Source organism: Pundamilia nyererei, unplaced genomic scaffold (assembly GCF_000239375.1).
Source record: "Pundamilia nyererei isolate P.nyererei 1_Seehausen unplaced genomic scaffold, PunNye1.0 scaffold00034, whole genome shotgun sequence".
NCBI classification, from domain to species: Eukaryota; Metazoa; Chordata; class Actinopteri; order Cichliformes; family Cichlidae; genus Pundamilia; species Pundamilia nyererei.
In genome coordinates, this window is record NW_005187435.1 from 1,725,101 (window position 1) to 1,732,607 (window position 7,507).

Sequence of the window (7,507 nt, forward strand, 5' to 3'; positions counted from 1 at the left end):
AATCTAGGAACAAAACTAGCTGTGACAATTAAAACACCCAACAATAATCAAAAAGAAACAGGTTAGCTGGATATAGAGAGCCATAATCTATATTTCAGAGGAACGGACGAAACAAAAATAATACTGTTACAGCAGGACAGTGTGCACTGAACTCCGCACCACACATGGCACAGGGCCTCCGTTACACCAAAGACACTCACACTGTAACACTAGGCAGGAACCCAAGTGACCTTACAAAGAATAAAAATAAATGAATATGTCTGGACTTAAAGCATTTGACACCACTGACAAATTATTGGAAAGGTTAGAAATATAAATGAGTAAGACAGACTGCACACTCATAGTTCCATATTTGACCCATTGGGCAGAAGTATTGGGAAATGCATATAGAATGATCACCAACTTAATATTTTTATTACGAGATAAAGAACTAAAAATAGTATTGACAGCAAATTATTATCATTTCACTACCCCACTGTTCATTTGGATGAATACATTAAAATTTGTGTTTTTTATTATTAAGAGATTTTACAGTTATTTCGATTATGTAAAAAGTAAAAAACAATTACCTCCAGGCATCCAAGATTTGTTCCAGTTGAGAAGAACCAATTATTTTTATGTTAATGTAATTATGACATACTGTTTTTTGATGGGGGCTTTTGGTCACATTGTCCATTTTTGGTTGGCTAAATATTGTATTATATATGAGGGGTAAGTGCAATATTGAAGCTTTTGCTTCTGTGTACACTATATTGTATTCTCTCGGCATTCATCCCAAAGGTGTTCTCTCTGGTTGAGGACAGGACTCTGCACAGGCCAGTCAAGTTCTTCCACGCCTAACTTGCTCATCCATGTCCATACGGAGCTTGTTTGTGTTTTTTTTTGTTTTGTTTTGTAGTAATGTCAGAAGTGGGGCTGTCCCCAAATTGTTCTTACAAAGTCCGAAATGTTTTTGTATGCGTATGCTACGTAGAGTTCCTTACTCCTAAAAAACAAGTCTTCACTGTTGTAGAGTCCAGTGGTAGCGTTCTTGAGCTAATCTAAAGGCTGCGTGAAGTTTGGAGGTCAGTATTGATTGACTCTGCAGAAAGCTTGTGGCCTTTACACACTATGCAATTCACCATCTGCTGACCCCACTTTGTGATTTTACATGACACATACTACATCATGGCTGAGTTGTAGTCTTTCCCAGTTGCTTCCATTTTTTTGTAATGCCACTAACAGTTTACTGTGAAATGTTTAGTAGCAGGAAATTTCACAAGGTGACATCCTGTCATGGTACCACGTTGGATTTCATGGAGCTCTGAGAGTGACCCATTCTTTCACAAATGTTCATAGAAGCAGTCTGCATGCTTAGGTTCTTGATTTTATACACCTGTGGCTATGAAAGTGATTGGGACTTTAATAATTTAGGATGGGTGAGTAAAAACTTTTGGTAATATAGTGTATTTCTTTCTTTTTTCCTTTTTTTTTTTTGTTTTGCTATGACAGACAGAAACAAAATGGACAAACATTTCTATGTACAAGCATCCACGGACACATCAAACCACAACTTCACTTAATCCCAGCTGGTCTTAGTGGTCAAAGTACTTGATTTTGGATTAAAGTGACAAAAATCGGATTTACCATTTTTTATGCTTTGGTAGATACAATCCTTTGTTACTAAGGCCACAAATCTGTTAAACTTTTAAAACTCCTTAAGGCAATTTTATAATAATCAAATCCTTTGGATTGATGAAAGAATGTTTTTAACTGAATATATATATTTACAGACACAAACCTGCATGCACACAAAAGAAGAATGATGCTTCAAAGCCACTGAACTGGGATAAAAGTAAAGGGTATTAAGCAAGTCTAATGAAAGCAAGTCTAAAGTGAGTGAGCTGAAGGGGTCATATTCAAAAATGTTTTATTTGTTAGACAAATCATTTGGCTTCAACTAAACTCGTCCACTTAACCAAACTGGTAACACCCTTTTAATGTAATTCTCCAAATACACGATCTGTTTGCTTTTGTTTGTTGCCCGCGACTGATTTTGCCAGGATCTACCATGTGTCTGATATGACACGATGAAAATGTATCCAACAGACTAGCCAGTAGTGCAGCTAATTTATGTAACAGCAGCAGGGAATGTGCATCACTGCACTTCAGACATCAATATGCACGACCTGATTCGTGAAATGCTCTCCGGCCCCTGTGTTTTACAGCCATCACAGCTGTCACACACACACTCTCATCAGTCATTAGAGAAACACCCATTTTTAATCATTTAAAGCTGCTCTGTTGTCTGGACAGGTTTTTAGTTGAATCCACTGATCTTTAAAACCTCCAATAATTAGTTTAATGGATCACTTTAATGGGCTGCTTTGATGACGGTGACCAGCCTTAACAGTTACTGCATGTCTGTGTGGTTGCACTAATGTTTCAGTGGAAATAAAGTTGAAACCTACAATATTACATGCCATTTACAAATGAACGGTGACAAATATTGCAGTCCATAATGTATTTCAAGTCTGTTATTGTAGTATCACATTGCAGTATGTGCTGGGTTGAGTAGATACAAACAGACGGATACATACATATGTCAAACTTCTGGTAAGTCCTTATCCTCTATTATTCCTTCCAATTTTTGCAATGTGCAGGTGTACCACTACCAATGGCAGCAAAAGGTTATTGTGGCCAGATGGTTATCTTTTTATGTATTAACACATTCAGATAACTTGCACTTACGGACAATTGAATTCACTGAGTTCCTTAGATTTTCCCAGTGTTCTGAATATTGATGAAACCAGTGAGTCATGTCAAACAAATCGTTTTTATGCTGGCAAAGGGAAACTACCAGTTGAGATCGATAACTAGTGACTGGGCTCGCTGCACAGGTGACATCCTGTCACGGCACCGCGTTGGAATTCAGGCCTTGGCCATGTCAGGTTGAAAGATATTGTAGAGCCATGAGCACCACTTATCAAAAGATTTAAGTGAAAAGTATATACATTTGAGCCTATATGTATCCTTTTGGCTGTGTGTATTTGGAAACAATGCAAAATAAATTCAAATCCAATTATTGTTTTTAAAAGTAAAATAATATGTATGCAGCACAATCTTTCAGCACGCTCAGAAAAGAGCAATTCAAAGAAATCATTAAAATTACCATGACATTCATGTTCATGATGAGGATATATAAACTTGCTGCAGATGCAGAATTGATATGAAATCTGGGAAAATTATATGAAATTATAATTAGAGGAAGTTAAGAGCATATCCTGGCTAATAACAAGAAAATGAAAGATCATCCCAAAAATCGTTAATTTAAATATGTATTATTTTAAAAGAGAAACAATGACAGACCCTCACTTGTTAAGGAAGTCTCACCTGTTCAACGGGATCTAAGCGAAAAAGGAAATAAAAAGGAGCGAATGCTCTTGTCTCGTTCGGCTCTTCTGCTCCTTCTTCTTTTTGACGACATTTGGCGCCCTCTCGCGGTGTTTCACTAACATTACAACGAGCGGTTTGTGATCAAATAACTGACTTAAACAATAAACCAACGCGAATCCGACGAATAAGTGTCACTGAACGTTAAAACACGAATTATTCATAAGACTAAAGAGAAAGCTGGTGTTCATCTCACCCTATAGCTCCGTATTTATGTCTTTAAGGAGAAAAACAAATCATTTAACTTTGAAAACAGCCGCCAGTGAACGAAACCTTGGGAGTGTCGTAGCAACGGGCTGATTTTTCACATAGAAATATATTCTGTATCAGGCAGGATTGCGTTATTTTAAAAAAAAAGACGCGTTTCTGTTCGGTTGTTTTACACATCCGCAAGAATTCAGTGTACGTCAGCTGTACTCTGGCAACGTTGACCAGCTGTTAAACCCTAGTCTTTCATTTGGTGTCCCTTTTCATTGATATCACGTGGCTCGTTGGTCTAGGGGTATGATTCTCGCTTAGGGTGCGAGAGGTCCCGGGTTCAAATCCCGGACGAGCCCTCGTCTTTTTGCGTTCGTCTTCCGTAGGCTTTAATGTCTAAGTCCCTCAGGTTTATTTTTCTAAGCGCGTTTTGTCACACTTCCACTATAGATTAAAGTGGCCCTCTGTTCTTTTTTTTTTTTAAAAAAATGCTACACAAGTTTGCTCAAAAGATAACCCTCTAATATTGCCTACTGTCAGGAGAGGGAAGCCCATGGGTGGGCTGGTTGGGTTGATTGGGTGCAGCAGAGCAGGGGAAATATTCATTTATAAATAAGTTGCTCTGCACATGCTGTTTGTGGATTTAGACAACTAAATTCAACAATATGTAAACAGGTGTTTCGCACATTTGGATTAATTAGGACATAAGAAGTAAGCAAAATTACCTGCCACATGAAAAATGTTACTCCTTTTGTGCTCACTGCTCTACAACAGCAGTAGATAGATGTTGAATTCCCAGTTATGCCACTTTGACATCTATGAATGCATGACAGGGAAGAGAAGGAAAACTGAGATGTGTTGAGGCTGTATGTGAACTATATCTCCATATTGTCTGCTGGAAGTAACACCAGGCTAAAGCAAATGAAGAATTAACTTTTTCAGCAGTGTTAACCTGCCTATTAAAGGTGATTACTCATTTACTAAGGTTACCAGAGCCCTAACATTTATCAAATGAAAAAGCTAAAACTTTGATTTTACCTTTAATGAGTCATGTATAACCCAGCTATTCATTGGTTTGTGCAGTTTGTGTGCACTTATCTGTCTACATTTTAAAAACAAGGTAAAAGTAGACGAGCCTATAAAAAGGTTTAGTCAAAAATATCCCAAATGTCTAAAGCTGATGACTTGTTAGTACCAGGATAGCATCACACAGTTGTTCCACAATACAAAGGTGCTCTATTAGATTGAGATCTGGTGACCGTGGAGGGCATTTTAGTGCAAGGAACTCACTGTCATAGTCAAGAAACCAGTTTGAGATGGTTTGAGCTTTGTGAAATGGTGTTTCATTCTGCGGAGAAGACATGGTCCCACAGATCAGCAGTACACTGTACAGTACACAACAATACTCTGTGGTCCCCAAAGAGTGCCAAAAATATCTCCTACACCATAAAACCTCCACCAACAGTTTAAACCGTTGATACAAGGCTGGAGGAATTCATGTTTTCATGTTACTTATGCCAAACTCTGACACTATAATCCAAATGTTTCAGCACATATTGAGACTCTTCAGAGAATGCAACATTTTTGCCAAATATATGTTGTCCAAGTCTAGTGAGCCTGTGCCTCAGTTTTCTGTTCTTAACTTACAATTGTGGCCTTGTGCTTCTGTGGCCCATCTCCTTCAAGGTTTTACATGTTGTGCACACAGACATGTTACAAACATGACATTGTTATGTTTAGAAGTCAACCATGGCTGCTGCAGAAGCCTCAAGGCAGATAAAGAAAGCCCAAAGGCTAATAAAAACAGTCCATGCTTTTTTGCATGCCAATTATTAAGAAACACAATTAATTACATCCAAATATTGAGGAATGTACTTCATATTTTATGCATAATTATACCATTTTTCTTTCTAAAGAATAGCCTGGTTGTTTGAGGCTTAAACTTGAAAATTTGTGTTTCAGTTAATAACGCTTCTCCTATCCATCTGTTCATTTTCCTTTCACTGTTTTATGACAGTTTATCAGTGAATTGTTTAACTGAGGACCAGAGATGGGCAGTAACGCGTTATCCGATTACTTTTTTTCAAGTAACGAGTAAAGTAAGGTATTATTATTGCAAAAACGGTAATTCGATTACTGTTACTTTCGCGTAGGAACGCTGCATTACTGCGTTACTAAAGCCGTGATGTTTTTGTGAGAATGTCTCATGACAGTGACGTAAGCGAGTGCGACATTAGTGTGCTAACACGTAATGGGAAATTCACAGAGAAACTCGCGGATTCTTCCACTGACCGCTGCGGCACACCTGCACCAGGGCAAACCTCCGCCTACCCCACTCCTGCTTTACAGGTGAAAATAGAGCAAAAGGACCACTGAGTCTTTGATTTGATTTATTTTCTGCTGTGTTTTACTTGCATCTATTTGAAAGACTGAGTGTAAACACAAAAAAATATTTTATGTGCTGCAATGTGCAGAAAATAGGTTTAAATGTTAAACAAATTTCTTCCAGTCAGAGAATGGTGCATGTTATTAACTTTTTGCTTCATGCATAAAGTTAAAAGATTAAAACTAATAAAACAAGTTTAAAAAAGGGGACTTTTCCATTTGATTACATTTTGTATGATGGATTATGCAGAAAAAGTAGAATTGGGCTGAAAGATCTATCACTTTATCACCTATTCAGGTTGTAAATCGTGTTTTTAAAAAGTAACTAAGTAATTAATTACTTTTGAAAATAAGTAATCAGTAAAGTAACAGGGTTACTTTTTGGGGGAAGTAATCAGTAATTAGTTACTGATTACATTTTTCAAGTAACTTGACCAACACTGCTGAGGACTGAATATAATGCAGTTCACATAAAGCAGCAGCTCTAAATGATAAATAATCTAAATAACTCAACGTCCACCAGAGGGCACACATCACCAAACTATTTTTACCATATGCTGCTGACCTGTTAGCATATTCCATGCATATATTTATTTTCCAGCAAGTGTCAGTATTGCACCTTCTGCATTCTTTCAGCCTGCTAGCTTTACTAAGCTCCAAGCCGAGTACACATCACAGAAATCAGCTCTCTCTCAAACTTTGCTCATTGCCACTGCAGCTAGTTTAAAGTACACCAGCTATCAGGCCCTCCTTCAAGCCCATGCAGTTTCCTGCTTTACATGGTGACAAGTAGACCTCTGAAAGGGCTTTATGAAACAGAAATCAATGCCAGCACACATCAAAACCAACCAAACCTATAAGCAACTATATTGTAAAATCTATTTAGATAAGAAAAAGTAAATAGCTTCTCCTACTGCAAAGAAAACAGAAAGATGGTCTGACCTCTTTTGTTGTTCGTCCTGCTGAGCAGGACCTGGAAGTTGCCTGCTCAGCATATTTGTTCAGCATATTTGTTCAGCATATTTGTTCAGCATATTTGTGCTGAACAAATATTATAATTTGTTCAGCACAAGAGCTAACCATATCTTTAATTACAAATAATAACAGTAATTTGAAGTTGGAAAAAGTTCTGACTAAGATCTTCTAGTCCACAGAGATAGGATGGCCAGCATCTTTTGCAAACTGTCATTGTGAAATAATGCCTCAAAATATATAAAAATACCAATTAATTATGAGCTAATAAACACAATCCAAGGTAAGAGCATGTTGTAATAGTCTCCATAGCAACAAACTCTTAAACCTACTTAAAAGACTTTAAAAAACACATCCAGTGTGCACAAGGATGTGCCTGCCTTTACATTGCATGGTTCACAGTGCCAAAGTAACCTCAAGTGTGCAAACCAAAATAACAACACTGGTCCGGCCGGGTTGAGTCAAACGATGATTTTAATGATCACACGCGTGGGAGATGGACACCGTACGCAGACAGCAT

General features: G+C 37.6%; 1 non-coding gene across 1 annotated transcript; it reads left to right on the plus strand.

Moving 5' to 3' along the window:
• Window positions 1-3,917: 3,917 nt before the first annotated feature.
• Window positions 3,918-3,989, plus strand: trnap-agg (transfer RNA proline (anticodon AGG)). The gene has a single exon. It is a non-coding gene; the product is annotated as a tRNA-Pro (tRNA).
• Window positions 3,990-7,507: the final 3,518 nt, after the last annotated feature.